Source organism: Natator depressus, chromosome 8 (assembly GCF_965152275.1).
Source record: "Natator depressus isolate rNatDep1 chromosome 8, rNatDep2.hap1, whole genome shotgun sequence".
NCBI classification, from domain to species: Eukaryota; Metazoa; Chordata; order Testudines; family Cheloniidae; genus Natator; species Natator depressus.
In genome coordinates, this window is record NC_134241.1 from 61,851,542 (window position 1) to 61,873,958 (window position 22,417).

Genomic DNA, 22,417 nt, shown 5'->3' on the forward strand with positions numbered 1-22,417 from the left:
GATGTGTACTCCAGGGAGTTCTTTCAGAATTAAAAGAAGGAGAAGGCTCTTTGCATTGTGTACCTGCACTGAGGAGAAATGCAACATGTCTGTTTTTTCAAAAGATCTCGGGAGACTTATTGCATGTAGTGAAATTGCTCCAAAAAAAAGGTATTTTTTGCTGATTGTTTTAATTTCATTATTATATTCAATTAGCATTTTTGCAGAATAAGATGCTTTCAGCTAATTTTTTCAGTGTGTTTTGAGACTGAGCTGTTATTCATAAGGGTTAAATCTATTGCTTCCAGAAGGTGATAAAAAATTAACAAGACTTAATCAAATTTGTGCACAGTTTGCTGGTGCAGTTTTATAGCTGAATGAAGGACTAAGTCTCCTTAATAAAACATCTGTAAATTACAGTTTGAAATGCCAGTTGCAAAAAAGGATGTAGATGAGTTGATTTGTACCAGCACAGCTGTATGAACCTATTCAGTGAGATTAAAAAAAACACATTGCAGAGGACAGCTATTTCTATCAAGTTTGCACCTCCCCATGGAAATTTTAAATATGCATGAATATAGAAGGTTTTAAACTCTAGCAAGGTAGTATATATATATTATACCCGAATAAGAGCAAGATTAGCATTAGCCTCAGCACAGGAGGATATAGTTTTTGTAGTCACAGTGTAATTATATGTCTGTACATCCGAAGATACCAATAACTATGTTCATGTGGCACCAGGACTTACAGAGCTGAATCAGGTTCAGTGAGTTCCACTCCATGTTTGTGCTGGTGTAACTGCATAAAACAAAGCTCCTGCAGGTACTCCCTGTAATGGGAGTCTTCCATGAATTAAGACTGAGGATTTTGACATAAATATGAACACTTAGAAATTGTGCAGTCTAAACAGTTTGTAGATGAGTTGATTTGTACCAGCACATCAATACCCTTTCCTGCTTTTTTTATATCAGAGGCGAGGTAGGTTCTATGGCACCTTAATAATGGTTTTAGTTTGAATTCATGAGCTTTCCTCCATGCTAGTGAATTTTAATATATCCTCCCATTATATTAGTCTTAATAGATTCCTTTATTTTTGAAATCATACACTAATGCTATTTTTCAAATATTTACTAACTTAAAAGAAGTTAATGTTCTGAAATATGGTCATGTTTCAACTTAAAGTTCCAATCCTGGACTCCTGGCATGCATACAACCCTAGTGAGTACTTTTCAGCTATTGGTTGAATACAACTAAAACTGCGGATGTAAGCAATACATATGAATGTGAAGGCTGCTGTAGTTCATTAAAGATCTGAACTGTAGTCACCCAATATTTAGCAGGTTGATATACTTTCCAATGCTTCTAAAAGAAATCCATTGTGGTTAGATCTTAGTGCCAAAGGGAATTTAGAAAATGATCTCGACATGTTTTGAGTTACAGAATGAGTGTCAAAATAGAAAATTGATTTAATAGTCTCTTACTTTTAGCTTTTGTGTAGTATAATTCAAAAACAGTTTATTTTGTGGAACAACAATGTTCTGGCATTTCCTCATTCTGAAAGAAGTCAATTAGTAAACTGACCTCTATTGTTGGAAAAATAAGAGTTCACACAGTGCACTGAGGAAGTTTTGATATCCCCAAAATTCATCAAGTATTTTAGTATATAAATTCTGTGTGTGTTTGTGATCGTTTGTCTCTTTTTCAGTATATGACTTGTAAGTAAGATTTTCAAAAGCACTCAGAGTTGGCCCCACTCTGCTCCCAAAGTCAATGGTTTACTATTGCTTTTAATGGGAGAAAGGTTAATCTAATGGTCAGGGCTTTTGAAAATTCCTCCCTGAAAGTCTGCCCAGACTCTAAAAGGTGTATCTTGAATTTGTGCAAGTTTATACAAGTTATACAACTAAGTGAGCAAAAAATATGAATGTGGCCCAAGCTCTAGAATTTACCTATCAAACACTTGTAGACTATTTTCATTCCCTTAACTGTCTCTTACTTTATTTTATATATTTCAGCTCCTGCTCTCTCTTCAATACTATTCCCAGCCCATTTATTTGGCTCATCTACCTCTTTCCTGCTGTTATTAACCTAGGCCTTGATTCTGCCAAGACTTTCATGTGTGTCTTTATTGCATGTTTGCATAGTGTTTGTCATAATGAAGCCCCAGTCAGGGAACTCTAGGTGCTACTGTAATACAAAATAATAATCTCTGAATTTTACCTCCAATATCTTTCTGCTAATAAATTGCTCAATGATGAGTGCAGTGATACAGGTGTAGTTGCGAAAGAACAGAATACCTAAGGATTAGTCTGTTTAACTAGGGAAAAAAGTAGCCTTATGGGATAGTAATTGCCAGCATCAGGGTGTGGTTTTATTTTTTGTTTGAAAACAGTAGTTAGGTTTGTTTTCCACAACTTTTTTTTTAACTTCCCTAATTCTCCATGATTTTTCAACATTTCCAATTATTCAGATTTTAAAAAACAGAAACAAAAAGCCCCTCAGGGTTTTTTTTCTTCCCTTTTTCCTGAAGCTGCCTTTCCTGCTTTTTTTATATCAGAGGCGAGGTAGGCTCTATGGCACCTTAATAATGGTTTTATTTTGAATTCATGAGCCTTCCTCCATGCTAGTGAATTTTAATACATCCTCCCATTATATTAGTCTTAATAGATTCCTTTATGCTTGAAATCATACACTAATACTATTTTTCAAATATTTACTAACTTAAAAGAAGTTAATGTTCTGAAATATGGTCATGTTTCAACTTAAAGTTCCAATCCTGGACTCCTGACATGTGAAATGCCACTGATTTCCCATTCCTACCCTTACCCCCCTCAACACTCTCTCTCTTCTGGTCAGCTGGAAAGGCAGGGCAGTTACTGACTCTTAACCTGACCCCAATGGCTCCATGCCCCTCCTGTCCATCCCTGTAAACTTTCTTCCTTCTCACCACCCATTGTAAGAAAGTCCTTAAAGGGGAAATGCCCCCTTTCTTTCAGCTAGCTGGACAAAGAGGTGGAAGTATAGGGCATTCAGTACTATTCAAAACTGGCCATATCCAAGATACTATCAAGATTAGTGCCTACATTGACAAATATGAAGAAAGGATTGTATTGTCTACTTATATGCCTGTCTCTTGAAATTGAAGAAATAAATTCACTTCAAGAATGAAAAATGGTGTGTATCTTGGAACGGAAAATGGGAGAAGGGAGTGCATTGTGCATCTGGAAACCACACAGTGTGTACTTCTGCATCTTGGAATAAGAGAATTCATTATGAAAACTTGATGAAACACTCTTTCAATACAGATTATATAAAAGGATGGCACAAATTTTGTGAGTAGGGTATGAATTACATTAGCCATTGTGTTCTACATCATCAAGCCTTTTATGTTCCTTTCTGTCACTCTTTGTACTTACAGTCTACTGTTCTCTTCTTACAACATTTATGGGCTTTTTCCTTATTAACTTTTGGGCTCCCAATGCAGCAACCATTATTCTTTTTCTTCTAAAATTACAATATCAAGCTTAAAGCAAAAAACCACAGACTTTTTTGTCCATATGTTGATAATATTTTAAAAACCATCCCCAAAACACCTGTATGAATGTAACATCTGTCCTTATGTGTCAGCAACTGAGGGTGAGATAGATGTTAATATATTTTCAGTGAGATGAAAGTTTAAATTACCCTTGGGTTGTAGCTTCATGACAACATTTTTAACACAGTCTGTGGTTGTCAATCATGTTGTCATATCAGATTTATATTCACAACAGCAACACAGAGCTCATTATTGTGATCTATAATGTATTTTGTACTAAACAAATTGTTTGGTTAATATTTCATTTGTATTCAGGTTTCAGCTGAGGTTCCCAGGTATTTTTATAAGAAATATCCATTGTCTATCACCTAAAGTGTTACATGACCATACATCATAAAAAATGAAATGACCGGGGGGGGGGGGGGTCGGGTGGGGGGGGGGGAAGGAAGAGGGTGATTGAACTATGAACGTTGTTTTAGTAAAATCAACTGTAGTTGTACCACACTTGCATTTTTGCCAGTATTTTAAAACTTTGGTAGATGGTTACATTCATAACACAATTTAAAAAAGAAACTATTTGTACTTTTAAAGAAAAATTAATATTTTCCCATTTTGACATCTGTAACATATATAATTCAATATAAAGACAACATACAATGGATGAACCTATAGAATATTCAGTACCAATAAAACAATATCTTTAATTCATGGGTGCCACAAAATAATTTGAAACCATCATTTACAAACACCTAATTAGATCAAACACCAGTAAATTTTTAGGCAATTACTCTTTCACTCCTCTTTTGCATGTGGTCAACTAATAATAAGCTTATTGCTTGGTATACTGCAATGCCATACACATTATCCTTAATCAACTGGAGATATGTTTTTTTAAGGAAGAGAGAAAGTAAGTCTTCTGCTTGCTCAGTGGCTATGGAATTTTAAAAGGGATTGAGAATTTAAAAAGACTTGAGTGCCCAACAGTGCATCATCTCTGCAAAACTTTACACATATGGGGAGTTCTTGCTCCTGTGAGTAGTACAATTAGATTCAATATGATTACTCATGTGAGTAAAGACTGCTCATCTAGCACTCAGATACTCAAAGACTCAGGTCTGAACCCCTAAGGTTAAGTCTACATGGTATAACCTTAGGCTGGCTTTATTTTGCTGCACTGTAATGTGAGCTGCAGTCTCTAAACCCAGCTCTGAGACTCACTGGTGCAAAGTGTTTTTTATGCCATGTAGACAGACATACCCTAAAATACTCTGGATAAAATCCTGATGCCATTAATATCAATAGTGGTGATGGTGGTGGTGATGTGGGGGGGGTTACCACTGACTTCCATGATGCTAGGATTTCACCCCATATGTATTCACTACTATCTTGAATACTGGGCCAAATTCTACTTTGCTTTCCATAGGGCCCACTAAAGTCTGTCTTTTTCCATTGATTTCAATGGGTGTTGGATCAGGACCTTAGTAAATAGTCCTTTTGGTTCTAATTCAGCCCCAGTGGTCATGGATGCCACTCCACTGAAGCCAGGGGAGATGTAGCTGCTTATGTCTGTATGAACTTGTCCCTACTGCTAGGATGACCAGATGTTCCGATTTTAGAGATACTTGGGGCTTTGTCTTATGTAGGCATCTATTACCCACTACCCCATCCCAATTTTTCACACTTGGTATCTGGTCACCCCAGGGATTACTCAGTTGATTTAGATGGGCATTACTCTGTTTACTCTAGGCGGGAGAAATGAGGATGGGCAGTGGGAGTTTCCATAACAAATATGTTTACGGAAGGGTGGGGAAAATTGGACTAACCCCAACATCTATGTTTTTAGGGAAATACTTGACAGAACATTAAAAAAACAAAAATCCAGCAGTTACTCTACATAAATATGTACGCAGAAATCAAGAATGGAAGAACCCATTGTTTTGGGTATCACAAAACACTTATTTTCATAATTATCTGAGGATAATATAATTTAAAATGTGAGCCAGATCCTCAGGCAATGTAATTCAGCATAGCTCCTGGGAAGTCAGTAGAATTGGCCAATTTACATCACCTAATATGCTCTCTTAGGTTTGCTTTTCTTTTTTTTCTTTCTTTCTAATTCTGTTCTAAATCTAGAACTTGGTGTTTTCGACAGGCTTCTAAATTTGGCAAAATGAGTCATCCCATCAGCTTCATCAAGCTCTGTGGGAGCAAGTATGCTCTACTGCCTAAATGCCAGAGATACAAATTAAATACTAAAGAGTGGAGTGGAAAATGGTGACTTTATGCCACTTCTTCCCTCATCTCCATAATCCTGGGACTCGCTGGTAAACAGTTTGTCTCTTAGTTCACGTTAGAACAGCTTTAAGGCTATAATCTAAAATTTGCCTGGGTGTAACAGCCTCCAATGGGCTCTTCTGCAGTGGAGGAGAACAGGAGAGCAGTGGTGCTCTGGCTTTCTCATCCCTCCACCATAACTCTGATACATATTCTAGGTGGAGAGGAAGATGCCATTCCTACACAAACTAGAGATTCCTCTATGCTAGTGAAATCACAGCTGGCGGTTTATAATGGCTTGCAGGGTTCCCTTGCACTGTAAGAGCAGTGTAAAGGAGCCAGAATTGAGTGGAGGCTCTGGCCCATTTGCCTTCATTAAAAAGTGGGCGACATTTTGTTGGTTTCAGGCTGAGGTGCTTGAGCACATCTGTTAACCATTGAGCACCCTTCACTCCCTCTGACTTCTCTCAGGATTGGGCTCATATATTGTACTCTCTAGTTACATGAAACACAACTGTACTTCTAACCCTTCTGTATTTACTATACTAAAGTTTTGAATTTTAATTTGTCTAAAAACCTGTTTGGACATTCGGGCTCTGCCTAAAACAAACCAGTAAATCGCTCTGTAGACAGCTTGATATCTTGAGCTTTGTCCTTGAGAGCGGCTGAAGCTTATTGGACTGTAAAGCCAAAATTACCTGGAGCATAAGGTATTTTTAAACACACGTTATTCCAGTAGACAGGTGCTCACTGCATGAATACTCCACTCACTGCTGTGCACAGCAGTTAACTTTCTCTACATGAAAGCACCAGAGCATGGAAGATAACCTATGCCCGTTGTTTTTTCTATTAGTCTTTACTATCTACTCAATATTATCAAAACGGCTGTATTTTGACAGGGAAAAAAAAACAGAACAAAAACCTTCTGGAAGCGCAGCAGAAAGATCACAGCTGATTTAATTAAATATTTAAGAAAATCATTTTGCTTTTTGATTAGTTACTAAAGGCCACCAAGAAGGAAAACATCAGGTTTCTTTGATTCAAAATAAGAGGGACACACCCTTCTATGACTGTAACTCTAGCATTTATTTTCCTCCTTTCACATGCCATTTAAAGTCCACCATTGGGGGAGCGAGGGGGTTAGTAGAGAAGAGCTAGAATGTTGACATTTTGTTACAATAATACATATCTTCCTCAGTAAAAGTAGGTTAGAGTGCACTCAACAATAGGTATAGCTAAGGCAACATGGAATACTAAGGGAAAATGGACTATTAACCATCTTTGAGGTACCAAGGGTACTAAGAAATTAAATCTATGCTGTAAATGTCATACATATCAGGAAGCTGCTGAACATGTGTACTAAGTGATGCAGTATCCAACCAAGTATTGATGTATCAAGTTCCAAACTTAAGTATTTTTAAAATGTAACTCTACTTGATATATTGACTTTCTATCTAAATTCCCTTAATTTCATGAACCATATAATTATCATGTGTCTACAATTTCTTATCTGTGCTTATACAGCTTGTTTCTGTCTATAAAGCTTTATAGAAGAATATACAGTAAAGGATTCTTCAAACTGTTCATGTTACTGGTGCACAATTCTAAAGAAATTTAGATTATTTTGACCAACTCATCGATAAAGAAGTACGTATAGTGTTATCAGTTTTAAAAAGTAGCACAATATTTTGAGAAATTTCACATCTTAATTTCCAAGGGCAGATTAACAAGACCCTGAGATTTGTTTGAATGGTCTCTTGTGTGACTACTGTAGTGTTCAATAAATAATATACTATCTATCTAAGTGCTTTTGGCTCCAAGTGTTCCAAAAAACCCAACAATATCCCATTTACATCTTCTCAGCATTTACTAGTTGATATATATAGATTAGGTTGTGTGAGAAAGAGAGAGAGAATGCACACACACCTTCTGAGGGAAAACTAAATCAAATAAATGAGGGGTTTTTTGCATTTAGTTGAAAATTCAGTGAGTGCTGAGATGATTCTCGGCTCTTCTAGGAGTGAGCTCTGTAGTCTTGGTCCAGCTAGAATGCTGACATTTTGTTTCTATCTCCTGCACACGGGAATTTTGCCATATTGATCAACAGTTTTGCAGAGTGAAAAGGAACAAAGGAGCATTCATTTAGAACAAAATTAAGATGTTGAGAAAAAAATTAAGGCACCAAAGGATATGAAGAGAAGAAGTTCTTTAAGTGTCTATGGATCAATGCAGGACTTTGGGTAATAAATAAGAGGAATTGGATTTTCTTATTTATGAAGATAAATTCAACCTAATTGGAAATACTGAAACCAGGTGGGGAGACTGATAGCAATGAATATAAATGAGAAGTTAGGAATTATAGAAAATTGATAAGAGAAGCCGCCGCCCCCCCAAAAAATTGAGAGAGAGAAAACCAAGGAGACATTAAAAGCCAGCAGAGTTAAGGAATTTAAGTATATTAGAAACAAAATGAATCCTCACAACATGTTAGTCCATTACAACAAATAGATGCTAGAATCATTAATAATAATAATTCAGGAAAGGCAGAAGTGTCCAATAAGTATTTCTGTTCAGTATTTGGAAACAGCAGGATGATGTATTCATATCTGATGACTATGATAACTTTTTTCCATTCCAATAGTAACTCAGCAATATGTTGAACAGCAGCTACTAATGTTAAATCATTTGTTAAATCAGCAGGTCCTGATAAACTGCCCAAGAATTTTAAAAGAGCTGGTTGAGGAATTATTGGAACCTGAAACTATGTGGACAAGCTAGGAAGGCATCTCTTGCATTTTGTATATTCAGATCCAATCCACAGTGAGCTTACTTGGTAAAGAGTTTTAACAGTAAGTTTTGGACCATGTAACAGAGGTGGCATCTGTGTAAAAGTCACCCAAAAAAAAGCTTTGTGAATTTAGTGTTTGCTTATAATGCCTACCAAATTCTCTGCACAAATCATTATAGACCCTGACCCAATGAAAGCAGGATGGAAGATATCCCCTGGAAGACCTAAAACACAATGGCTGGATGGCATCAATAGATAGCTGTCATCCTACTTAACATGCTAGATTTGGTTTGGAACAGATCACGGAGGTGCATAATGCATTAGATGGCCTCTACGCTGTCCAAGTAATGGCATAAGAGATAACCTAAGTTCTCCTGCATTTGAAACCTGGCATGTTTGAAAGTTTTTTGCATAGTGAATAGGAAGGGACATGATTCACATTATTCTTGTGTATTTATCTAACAGTAATATTTCACATACATATAATGTCTTGAAAATGAGGATCCCAAAGTATTTTCCAATTAGTCTCACTAGTGGGTAAGTGACATTGTTGATGGACGGGGTTACAATGTACAGACATGTTAAGTGTCCTGCTTGAAGCAAGAGAAGAAAATGCAATTAAAAGTCACTTTTTTCAGAAACATTAGTAACATCATATCATTATTAAAAGACAACTCATCTGAACTCAATTTTACTGTAAAACCAATTGTGTCCCTTTAAAAACCACATGAGAAAGCTCTTAACATGCAACCCAAACCCACATTCTATATTTCTTTATATAATATAAACTACCATATTAGCATTCAATTCTTTTGAACAGCCACACAAAATCAGCTTTACCCCTTCATAAAATATCATTGGCAATGGTTCTTTTAAGAGCCACTAAAAAACAGTCCAACTTAGTGCCTTTATAAAATATTGCAGGCAATGACCCTTTAACAAGCCACATAAATGAATATCACCTCTTAAAAATGCCAAAGCACTAAATAACCCCTTAAAATACCATTAAAAAGAGAAGGAAAACAACATACTTTTATCTTCTTGGCCTGTTGACAACAGTTTCTTGCCTCCTTAGAGGAATCAATTCTTCCTCTCTTGTTTGCTGTTTTATTGCCTTGTTTTCAGTCCCCTAGCAGTGTTAGTCTTTTTATCTACTAAGCAGCTGGTAGCCTTCATTATTTTAGTACCAGTATGGCTTTAAAATTTTCTGTCCCATTATTGGCTGTCATGAGACTGGAACCCTTGATCACATCTCCAGGATTGAACAGTTTAGCCACATGCTTTTGGCAGTCATGAGGAAAAGTGGCTTGCAGCATTGAAAGGAGATCAGCCTACCATAAAACTGTGCACCACCAAAACAGCCTCTAATCCTGGTCCATGCAGGCAGACAGTGCTACCTTCAAATTTAATAGTAATTGAAAAGACTTTTGCTTGTCTGTTGTGTTCTGATGACTGTATCCATTCTTTCCCTTCCTCATACATAGAGCCAAATCCTGTGACATTTCCTTAGATTGAGCACGATTTTACGTCATAAATTGTTGCATTGACTTCAGTGGGACAAGTAGAGCGAGTGAGTGAAGGTATTAGAATCTTCCCATAGTGTCATCGTCCATAGAGTGGAAATAGTACAGCAGGACCCACGGTCAGGAGAGGAGGTTACAATATGAATGTTTATTTTGGGGACAGGGTCAGTAAGGTCTGAAGACTCCAGTGAGACTGGAACATTAAAGCAAGCCTGACATCTCTGACTAATAATCAAGTTTGGAAAATCCAGCAAGTGACTAGTTTGGAGAGGCCTCTCAAACATTTCAGGTGCCACATATATAATTGTGCAACCAATAAAAATAGCTTCTGTCTTAGATTTAGGTTGAAAGCCAGTCTCTGTGGCCTGTTTATCATATTTACTCACGCTTAGTAGCATCTTACTCCACAAGTAGTCCCATTGACTTCAGTGGGACCATTCATGGAGTAAGGTACTATGCCATGTCAGATATCAGAAACTGCCTGTATGCAAATTATTATTGTCAGAAGGAGTTCAGTGGTACTAAATTACAGGTATAGTACAGCTTCATCAAAGCTAAGATGTCTATCAGCTAAAGGCAGGACACATCCAAATTAGTTGTTTGAGAAGTCTAATATGAAAAGAAAAATTATACAGGTTGATACTGGAATGCATATTGGTATCTTTATAGGGTCATAAGCCTTCAAGCCAAGTTGTGTCCCGCTGTTTGAAATAAAACTCACAAGAAGGTCAGGAACTGTGAATTTCCACTTGTCCAATTTCCACTAATCATCATCTTGGGAGGGAATGGTTTATTTCCATCCATAGACTGCATGTGAAAGAGTAACCAATCCTCCCCCACCCCCACATAGGAAAATCACAGCTATTGTCTACAGAGGGTCAATGTATTTTTTGCAGAGATGCAGTGCATCTATGGTACAACCAGTCTCTCCAAAGTCATTCTGTTAGTTCTCTGACACTGCCCGAGCTGAAGTCAGATTCCACACAAGATAATGCTTCTAGCCAGAAGCAGAATAAAACAATGTTCAATTTTGTTAGTATAAGTTCTCCTTCTAGTAGTGAAAATGTTACTTAATGTGTGTAACTGAAATGCTGCAAAATAAAATGAGAGATGGGTTCAATGTGACTGCCTCCTATATTGCTCAACAATGCCTTGTATGGGAAGCAAGCCCCAGAGAATCATCCTTCCAGAGTCAACTCCGTAATTCCAGCCTGAACCTCTGAAATATGGGAATCATGCATGGACACTTCAGGCAGTTTTGATTGAGGGTGTAGGCTTTGGGGTATAGGCTCTGCCTGTTCCTTCCCACAAAATTTGGCCCATTTTGTGAATCTTCTGTGGTTTTCCTGCATTAGTACAGGAATGTCATGTTGCCCATGTCAATTTCTAAGGAGGTTTTAAAGTTCATTTTTGCTGTATTTATCCTACACTGTTTACAGAATCTTCAACCTCACTCTCTTCCAATCAATTTGTTATTGGGGACTGGAGGGGGGAAGCTAAAATGTATCCCATTGAAAGTTTATGGTTGGCATATGACGAAAAATTCTATCTTTCATTGATAAAGTCAGTAAGCATGTTATCAGGTATTAAAGAATGGATTTAAAACCTATGCAACTATCAAAACCAATGAGTGTAGATAAAAGCAAACACTTCATGTTTATCCTGTGCAGATATTTATGGCAGTCTTGTTTATCTGCTCGATTAATGGGCGCTCACAAAGCCATAGTGCATATGTTTTTTCCAACATGCTTGGTGGGGTGTTGTTTTTATACTACTGTCAAGCATATGACACTACTACCTAAACTGGTCATATAATGTACCAAACATTATTCATTCTCAGTATATATCTTTTCTGTTTCTTAGCCTTCTCTCGTTTCTTCCTCAATTGCTCCATCACTCCGCCCAGATTCCTAATTCCTCCCTCCTTCATTTTCAAAAGGAGCACACTGCTTCCACCATCCTAACCCTCCATTCAGAACTCCCTTGCAAAGAGCTCCAGTCGACCCACATGCTTATTTCTCTTACATACAATAATCCATTGGTGTATCAAATTGTCAGACTCCTTATTATAACCAGCTAAAATCGCTTCTCAGACCTGATTCAGTTTTCAGATGGATCTGTCTCTAATCTCCTAAATTTGTCATTCTGGCAAACTCACCTTCCAGTGCTCTTCTGTAGCCTGAGTGAAGTGAAGAAATGGTATCGGTGAGGGGGGAAGTTTCACAGAGAAATATCAGTGAGGGTTTCCAGCAGCAGAAGAGCAGATCAGGTAGAGTGAATTTAAGATTTCATCCTAAAAAAAGTCTTTTGGTCCTCTGCACTGTTGGAAAGCATCTCTGATCCTCAGATTAGCTATGGCCAGCCAGCATTTTGACAGATGCAAAGAAAGACAACAAAGTTAGTCAGTCAATGGTGCTTGACAGTAGTGAGGGAGAAGAGACCTATGCATGAGCAGCAGACCTTCCCACAGTGTCTACAGGTCCACTTGCCAGATGGAGGTTGGTGCATATTCTGCTTCCTGGCTCACCTGCGGGCCTCAGCCTGGGCTGTCCGTTGACTCTCCACAATGACTGCACAAGTCTTGACCTGGCTTCTCCAGACTGAGTGCCTGTAGGCAGGGTTCTCCCAGTTGTCAATGAGAATTCTGAATTTCTTGAGACCTTGCTTTGCCTTGTCACTGTATCAGAGCTTTGGCCTTCCTCTGCATTGCGGGTAGTTCTTGAGTTGGCCTTCAGCAGATGATCTTGGTACATATTCTACACGTGTCCCAATCAGCAAAGCCTTTGAGTGTCCAGCATAGTCTGCATAGACTGTAGGCTAGTTCTCTCAAGAATCTTATTGTTAATGATCTGTTGGTCCCAAGTGACTGCAAGGATTTTCTAACACAGAGAAGGTGGAAGCTGTTCAGTCTCTGCTCCTGCTTGGAGTATATGACCCAGCTTTCACAGCCATAAAGGAGGGTACTGATGACACAAGCCTGATAACCCTCAACACAAAGGTGTCCATTTATCAGCTTGTTGCTGCAGACATGTGAGGTAAGTTTGCCAAAGGTGGCAGAGGCTTTGCCAATTCTTGCAGCAAGTTCTCTATCAAGGCTAACTGAGCTGGTTAGAGTTGAGCCAAGATAGCAGAAGTGATCCATGTTGTCCAGAGCTTCATTACTGATGTAGATTTTAGGTGGGATGTTGGTGCCCTGAGACATGACAACTGTTTTCTTGATACTGATTATGATGCCGAACTTGATACAGTTAGAAAACAGCTCTGATCCTCAGACTAGCTACCTTACCTGCAAAACACATTAGGAGCAGCCAGTTTCCTGGAGTTTTCCACCTGGGAATGAACCAATACCCTTACAGTACTGTTATCTAATGAGTTATTGGATTTTTGTGTCCATAGTTGATACCTAGGCTCATTCTTGGCAGGCTTCTTGAAAATATCACAAATAAACTTCAGGTAACATTTTGAAAAGTCTCTCAATTACTTAGGGCCCTAAGTCCCGTTTTCAAAAGTGATTTAGGAGCTTCAGTGATGATGATGTGTTTGGAAAATTTTATACTTTATCTCCTTTGGCCTGGTTCCTTTGTATTCTAATCCTCATCAATGGACTATGGATTTTGAGATATATTTTCAGACGGTCTGAGAACTGGTCTCTGTGCTTGGGGTGCAGTTTATGGACAAAAAGAAAAAGCCCACTTTTTTTGCTCATGCAATTGAAATTTAGATGCATATTTCTCCCACATACAAAAATCCACTGGATTACCAATTTGTGTTGGACTGGGACTCAGGACACCTGAATTCAAATTGTGCTTTACCACTGCTTTGCTGGGTGATCTTGGGCAAGTCACTTTCATCCTGGTGCCTTTAGTTTAATAGATTCATAGATATTAAGATCAGAAGGTACCATTATGATCATCTAGTCTGACCTCCTGCACAATGCAGGCCACAAAATCTCACCCACCCACTCCTGAGATAAACCTCTCACCTATTCTGAGCTATTGAAGTCCTCAAATCATGGGTTAAAGACTTCAAGGAGCAGAGAATCCTCCAGCAAGTGCCCCGTGCCCCATGCTACAGAGGAAGGAGAAAAAACCCCAGGGCCTCTTCCAATCTGCCCTGGAGGAAAATTCCTTCCCGGCCCCAAATATGGCGATCAGCTGAACCCTGAGCATATGGGCAAGATTCACCAGCCAGATACCCAGGAAAGAATTCTCTGTAGTAACTCGGATCCCACCCCATCTAACATCCCATCACAGGCCATTGGGCTTATTTACCATGAATATTTAAAGATCAATTAATTACCAAAATCATGTTATCCCATCATACCATCTCCTCCATAAACTTATTGAGTTTAATCTTGAAGCCAGATAGGTCTTTTGCCCCCACTGCTTCCCTGGGAAGGCTTTTCCAGAACTTCACTCCTCTGATGGTTAGAAACCTTCATCTAATTTCAAGTCTAAACTTCCCGATGGCCAGTTTAGATCCATTTGTTCTTCTGTCCACCTTGTTACTGAGCTTAAATAATTCCTCTCCCTCTCCGGTATTTATCCCTCTGATATGTTTACAGAGAGCAATCCTATCTCCCCTCAACCTTCTTTTGGTTAGGCTAAACAAGCCACGCTCCTTGAGTTTCCTTTCATAAGACAGGGTTTCCATTCCTCGGATCATCCTAGTACCCCTTCTCTTTACCTGTTCCAGTTTGAATTCATCCTTCTTAAACATGGGAGACCAGAACTGCACACAGTATTCCAGATGAGGTCTCACCAGTGCCTTGTATAACGGTACTAACACCTCCTTATCTCTACTGGAAATACCTCGCCTGATGCATCCCAAGACCACATTAGCTTTTTTCACGGCCATATTACATTGGCGGCTCATAGTCATCCTGTGGTCAACCAATACTCCAAGGTCCTTCTCCTCCTCCATTACTTCTAATTGATATGTCCCCAGCTTATAACTAAAATTCTTGTTATTAATCCCTAAATGCATGACCTTACACTTCTCACTATTAAATTTCATCCTCTTACTATTACTCCAGTTTACAAGGTCATCCAGATCCTCCTGTATGATATCCCTGTCCTTCTCTAAATTGGCAATACCTCCCAGCTTTGTATCATCTGCAAGCTTTATTAGCACACTTCTATTTTTGTGCCGAGGCCAGGAATAAAAAGATTGGTCCCAAAACCGATCCCTGAGGAACTCCACTGATAACCTCCCTCCAGCCTGACAGTTCACCTTTCAGTATGACCCGCTGTAGTCTCCCCTTTAACCAATTCCTTATCCACCTTTCAATTTTCATATTGATCCCCATCGTTTCCAATTTAACTAGTAATTCCCCATGTGGCACCATATCAAACGCCTTACTGAAATCTAGGTAAATTAAATCCACTGCATTTCCTTTGTCTAAAAAATCTGTTACTTGTTTCCTTGTCTGTAAAATAGAGAGATGATCCCAAGTTTTGTAAAGTGTTTTGAGATCTGTGGATGAGAAGGGCTGTATCCGATGTGGTGGTGGTATGATTGTCCTTCTTGGACCTGATCCAGTTTTCAAATGTTAGACATCTAATTACTTATCTTGCATCCACAGTCAAGTAGCTAGACAGATATTAGAGTTGGAGGGGGGAAAAGTGATTTTTTTTTTTGAAAAACAGGAAAATTCATATTGTACCTGAAAGTATCCATGCATGTTCACTAGCTCAATAAGTCTAGTAAATAATGGGGGAAGTGTTAATTCAATCATTTAATTTTAAAGAAATGTGAAATTGGTTTGGATACTATTTGTCAAATAACTTATTAACCAGTTTTATTTCATACAGAACTACCACTATTTGTGCCTGCAATTCAACTATAGGTGCAAAAATATGGGCGTGGGTTTTTTTAAAGCAGGTATAAATTGTGCCTGCAAAAGGAAGACCAGGCATATGCCCTTATACCCTTGAGTTGCATGCCCAACAGGTGGCTTCTCAACTGGCTTGGATTTAATCTAAGTTTTTAATTCTTCAAAATGTATATTTTATTGTTGCAATACCAGTGTACTTACAGCTGTTGGATGCTATTCCATTAAAATGACTGACTGGCTGTATTTTCCTATCTTTTCTAAGACAGCAGTGACCTACTTAATCCATACAGTGTTAGTATGTGCTGAATTTTTCAGAGCTGAAGTGAAACACTGAATTGGTAACTCTACTCACAGGCTGCATCTGGAATGATTTAACTGGTTAAGAAGACAACATAATAGGTAAAATGAAGGAAAACTTTTTGGGGCTGATTCTCTTTTCACTTACCCCCGTATGAACCCCAGGTAACTCCACTGACATAAATGTTATCCCAGTTCTAAAGTGGTGTAAGTGAATGGAGGATCAGGCCATTTGAGTTTTGGAGGTGACCGACTAAATCCTCAGCTGATCAAGTGCTTTGTTGAATGTACACAGCTTGCTCTCTAAATCTTTAGAGAATTTTATCTTTTTGAAAGAATATATTTTCTATTTTTCTGTCCAAGGGAGATAGCATAAGAAAATTTACCTCCAGCTTAAATCAATATTTCCCTTGACCAAACTGATAAACAATACTTAATGAAAACAGTGAAGAAATAATGGACAGCAACTAGGTCAGCAAAACTTCAGACAAGTAAATTTGTCTGTTAATACATTATGATGAAAATGTGTTTTTCCCTTTATCTGTGGTTTGATTCCCTAAAACAGTGTTGCTGTGGAACTACCCATGAGAAGCTAATTACAGTACATTGAAGTGACACACACCAGCACAAGCTGATCAACAGCACATTGAAGAGACCAGGTAGATGAGTAATATTTTATTAGACCAATTTCTGTTGGTGAGAGAGACAAGCTTTCGAAAGACTCCCATTGACTTCATTGAGATTTTGAATTAGGCACATAGGACTCTGCCCTCCTCCTCCTCCACCTCCCTCCGCACAACTGATAGGAGAAGGACGAAAAATCCAGTAAAACTGTGCCTTAAGACACAAAAGTGAAGTTGTAGCAGTTTTATGGCATATTAATCCCTCCCCCCTAGTCCCTCCACAGATACACTGTTGGTCTCTGAAGTGGGAGAGGCTGTCACCAGGGAGGGAAATGAAAACACTGAGATGGCTGCTTGTGAAACCATCCAGTCTTAAGTAGCACCTCTCATCTATAAAACTGAAAATTAGAGCTGGTTGAAAATTTCCTGTCAAAACTGTTTTGATGGAAAATTGGGTTTTTGACAAACTAATTTGTGGGTTTTTTTGTGAAAAAAATTGTTTCTCATAGAAAATATTGACTTGAGAAACCAGACACATGAAAAAGCTAAAACTTTTTGACTCAAAACTTCTGTTTGGAAATGCCCTTGTAGTGTCTCCCGGGAATTGGACTTTGGGTGCCTCTTGCCTCCGTTCTTTCCTCTGATGCAACATGGTGGCTCAGAAGGGAGACCATGGTGAATCATAGGAGGTGTAGTTTGAAGCCCAATACATAGAGGAGAATCGGGGAATGAGGCATTATATTACAACTCCCATGAGGCACTGTTGTAGCATTTCTTAACTGCAGATTTTGAGTGTTCTGACAAAATAAAATTGGCCAAAATTTTTCATCAAAATGTTAATATTTTCTATGGAAAAACTTCCATTTTCCAATCAGCTCTACTGAAAATCTTTTACAAGGAAGGTAAGTATAATTTTCTCCATTTTATAGATAGAGATTAAGTGATTTGTCCAAAGTTGCACACCTCGCCACTTGGAAACCAAAGAAAAGATCCCAGGTTTCCAGACTCAGTCCATTGCCATTAACCACTGGATCTGCTGCCCCAGGCCTAAAAGTTACTTCACCATAAGACCATGCTGATTTTCCACCTGCATCCTGGGACCTTCCTGAAGACAGTTGGGGCTAAAGTATGCTGCCTCCCTTCATTATCAAATGATATGTTGCAAAAATCAGAAGTTTAAACATCTTGTGTTTCCTGGCCCTTATAAGTGAATTTTCCCACACGGGGCACCATCCATCCTTACATGATTCTCAGACAGAGTTGTGCAATTTGACATTTTGATCCCAGGAAATCTCCCCCACCAGAAAAAAAAACAACAACTATAAAACCAAGAAGTTTTGTAATCCTTAGAGGAAACCAAGCCTTTTAGCAAAATAAATAAATAAAAATTAAAAAACCTAACTCCCTCCTTCCAAAATGCATAGTACTCAACATAACTGATTTTGAGGATAATTGAACAGGGAAAATTTTCAAACAGTGCCTTAAAATTATAGACTTTATACTAAAAAATCCAAAAACTCTTGGATTACATAATGTGAACTTTCATGGTATTCAATAACTGTCAAAATTTAGATTTGTTACCACTAATGGAGCTGTCTAAAAGTTATTTAGTTATTCTATGTGTTTGCACTTTAGTAATCTAATGATTTCAGATCCTTTGGCTTTTGAAGTTGGCTTTTAAACTGTTTGCAAAGTAAATCGTACTTTATTTCCTTCCCAATGCATATACACCTCTACCCCAATATAATGCAATCGATATAACATGAATTCAGATATAACGCGGTAAAGCAGCGCTCCGGGGGGGGCGGGGCTGCATGCTCCGGTGGATCAAAGCAAGTTTGATATAACGCGGTTTCACCTATAACGTGGTAAGATTTTTTGGCTCCTGAGGACAGCTTTGCATCGGGGTAGAGGTGTATTTTTCTTTTGTGTTTGCCAACATGCCACATACTTATTAGACATAACAGTAGCATTTATAATTTTTTATTGTTTTCTTATAAGTATAAAGAACCCATATCTGACCTAAAGGGAAGAAAGTGTTCCTCAAAAACAAAAGTACTTTATAACCTGGGAATCTGATGCACTGATACACAGGGGCCATGAGAACATACCAAGAAGCTTTGAAATGGCAAGAGAAAGAGAGTGCCATTTCCTTCAGAAAGAATTCTAGGAAACAAATATCTTCTGTGGGAGACATTTTTAAATGTCACCTGCAAAGGGTGTGGTGGGGGAATTGGGGTCGTGCCCTTTATTATTTCTTCATAATGGATGAAAATGGTCAGAAAGAGGTTTTGGGTTTTAAGTAGTTATTTAAGGTAGGGGTGTGTGTGTGAGAGAGCAAGAGCACTTAATTAGTGAAAGAAAGGCGTCAAAGAGTCAGGAGAGTGAAAATGGTGTCACTGAAGGGCAAATGGCTTTAAAATATATCTAGTAGCTTTGAAACGCTTCTGTTTGCTTGCGTTAATGCCTGTTTAACATTTTGGCTAAATGCCTTTTTTTTCCCCTGAAGATTCAGGACCTCCATCCTTTCAATTAACATGTTAGCGCTCTCTATAAACATGATCTGAGACTTCAAGTAAGTCTTCCAGCAAATTCAAGAACGACTGACTTGACATTCCTAATGTTTCTGAAGGAAAAAATAATACAAAGAAGCCTTAAACCCCTCCCTTCATGCCTGCCTCATATATCACAAATAATGGGGGGGGAACCCACAGGGAAGTGGAAACGATCTAAAAAAAACCCTTTGTAATCCATCTTCAAATGAAACTTTGTCTCTTCCTCTCTTTGCTTACTCCACACTTCTGCCAAAGGACAGTCCTATTACATTTGGTTTTGAGCCCCCTCTCTTGAGGGGCCTGTAGCAGGGCAGTTACCCTGCTCCTAAGAGAAAAGGCTAGGCTGATTGGAGAAACAGCCACAGCTGGTCCTATAAAAGGGCTGTGAGCCAGGAGCTAAGTCAGTTTCTCTGTAGCTGTGGAGAGAGAAGGGACCTGAGTAGAGTAGTGCTGGGGAAAGGCAAGAGGAGCTGGGGAGCTCCAACCTGGTAACTCCCCAGGCTGCAGGCCTTGTGCAAGGCCTACAGAGGTACTGGGGCTGCAGAGGTGTAGCCTGCAAAGGCAGCCGGTCGGTCCAACCCCCCCACTTGCCAATGATGAGTGGTTTAGACTGCAGTCTGCCTCAGTGAGCAGGGGCTGAATGATGACTGGCAGTAGCCACTGAGGCAAGGTGGGGATAGAGGGTTGGGGGTTCCCTTGGGAGGGGAGACCCAGAGTGTGAAGGCACTGCTAGGGGGCCACACCCCAAAGTAAAGGGGCACCGGGGTCCAAGAGGGACATGGAGGCCAGCGGCAGGCGAGACACCGGCCAGCGGGAGGCGCTCCATATGCTGGAGAGCTAATTCCCAAGACGACCAGCAGGAGGTGCTGCGGCGGCAAGTCTTCGCATCGCTACAGGGCCAGTACTGAATAAGCATGAAAAAACTTCCTTCAGTTTGTTTTCTTAATGTCAGAGTCAATTCTGGTGGCATAGGGAAGGTTATTCTTCTGTTGAACACTGTTTTGAAGTTAGAGATCTTTCAATAGCCATCAACTTTCAGAAGCACGAGATTAAGGAAGAACAATCTAATATGGATACAGCTGACATCAAGATATCATTTGTATTTCACATACTTGTGTTCATCAACTTATTTTGCTCTAATACTCCCATAAAGTTTCAAATAAAAAAATAGGACTGCCTGTGGATACCTGCATAATCCCAAGAAGTGTCTCCACATAATCCTACAAATAAATGTTCTAGCAGATGACCTACAACAGATGATGGGCAATACACAGCTGATTTGCATTGCAATCATAGTGCAGAACAGCTAGTGTGAATCTGGCATGAGAAATATACCACTTTATCCTCATTATACTTACATTTGCAGATATTCAGGAAAGACTTTAATTGTAGCTCTTCAAAACACTTCTCCTATAGAGCAAAACAGGTAAATTGTTACCTTTCAGATGGTTTGGTGGACAAGTGAGATGTTCAGTGTATAGTTCAGTTCAGTTTTACGAAACTCCCTGTAATCAAAATACTGTCTTTTTTAAATCAGCAAAACTAATAATCTTTTCAAACTGAATTTAGTTCTCATCAAAGGTTATTGGCTTTGACAGCTCTCAAACCCAAACTCCCTCTGTTTTTAAAACAGCAGCACAATCTTCCTTACAATGCTTTCTCAATGTTGTTCACTGGCCTACTGAAATGACCCCTGGAAGTTGAAGACATGATCAACATACATACTCATTCAGCCTGTGGCCTCTCTGTTCACACTGATAGCAAGGGTGAAAATAGCGCTAGTAAGGGTAGTGGTTGTCTGAAGTGAACATTTTTTCATTACACTTTGACAGCTTATGTGAAATTAGTCATTGGTCTATCAATGAGACATTGTTGACTAATAGCTCGGGTCTAATTTGGACTAATAGCCAGGCCCCCTCAGAGGTCCAGAGAGGCCTGGGCCACTTCCAGCTTTTGAGGCCCCTAGCCATAATAAAAATAAAAAATTATGACACATGAAAACAAAATAAGGCACCAAAAAAGACATAATTTGAATATTTTTTTATTTAACAAATGCTTTTCTAGCCTTTTTCTGTGCAAATGCACTAATTATTGAGGAAAAATCTAGCTTTCGTGCAATGTCACAGTTGATATTAAGCATGACGAGCCCATTCAAATGCTCTTGTCCCATAGTTGAATGGTGATAGTTCTTTACCTGCTTCAACACATGAGGGTGCATTCACCTGAAGCCCCTGATGCTAGCAAACTGACAAAAATACACAATGCAATTGTGATATTAGGAAACACCCCAGGAAGTCCAAGTTCAAGTATTTATTGAAGCAATTCCTTTGGCTTGCAATCAAATTTAAAGTTTGTGGAAAATATTCGTTTGAGGAAGATGACCCCGTCACTGAGATCTTTTGAGATTTCTTTGTTGTACTGTTGCTGAAATTGCTCAGCTGCGGAAAGTAGATCTTCATTACTCAGTCTGTTGAACTGCCAAAGAAATCCAAAAAGGGTACAAATTAGTCACAGTGACTCAAATCGACCTGTAAGACCTGATTGAATCGAGTCAATGATGACAAGGAAGATATTGACCCTATAATGCTGCTCAGCATCAGATTCAGTAGGTAAGTTGCGATTGGTGGAGAACTCAGATGAAATGCCAATATTCTGAGCTACTAATTTGGACTCAGTCAGGATCACATCCTATTATTCACAAATCTGTTGAATGTCATTGATAAGACTTTCAGTGTTATCCCTCTCAACATCAAGTGTAGCGTTGTGTGCTTCAATTACCAGATTTGTTTGGTGGATCATTGTAAGTAGCTTCATCCACAAAGATGACATCAGAATGCATTCAAATTTGGACATGTGCTTCTGAATAGACTGAAGTTTGGTTCGAGCCTGTGCTGTGAGATTGAGAGATTCGAGCTCATTTGAAAGCCTTTCTCACTGAATTCAAATGCTGCGCAACTGGTTGAACACCATCAATACATGCAGACCATCTAGTTTTGGACATCCCATG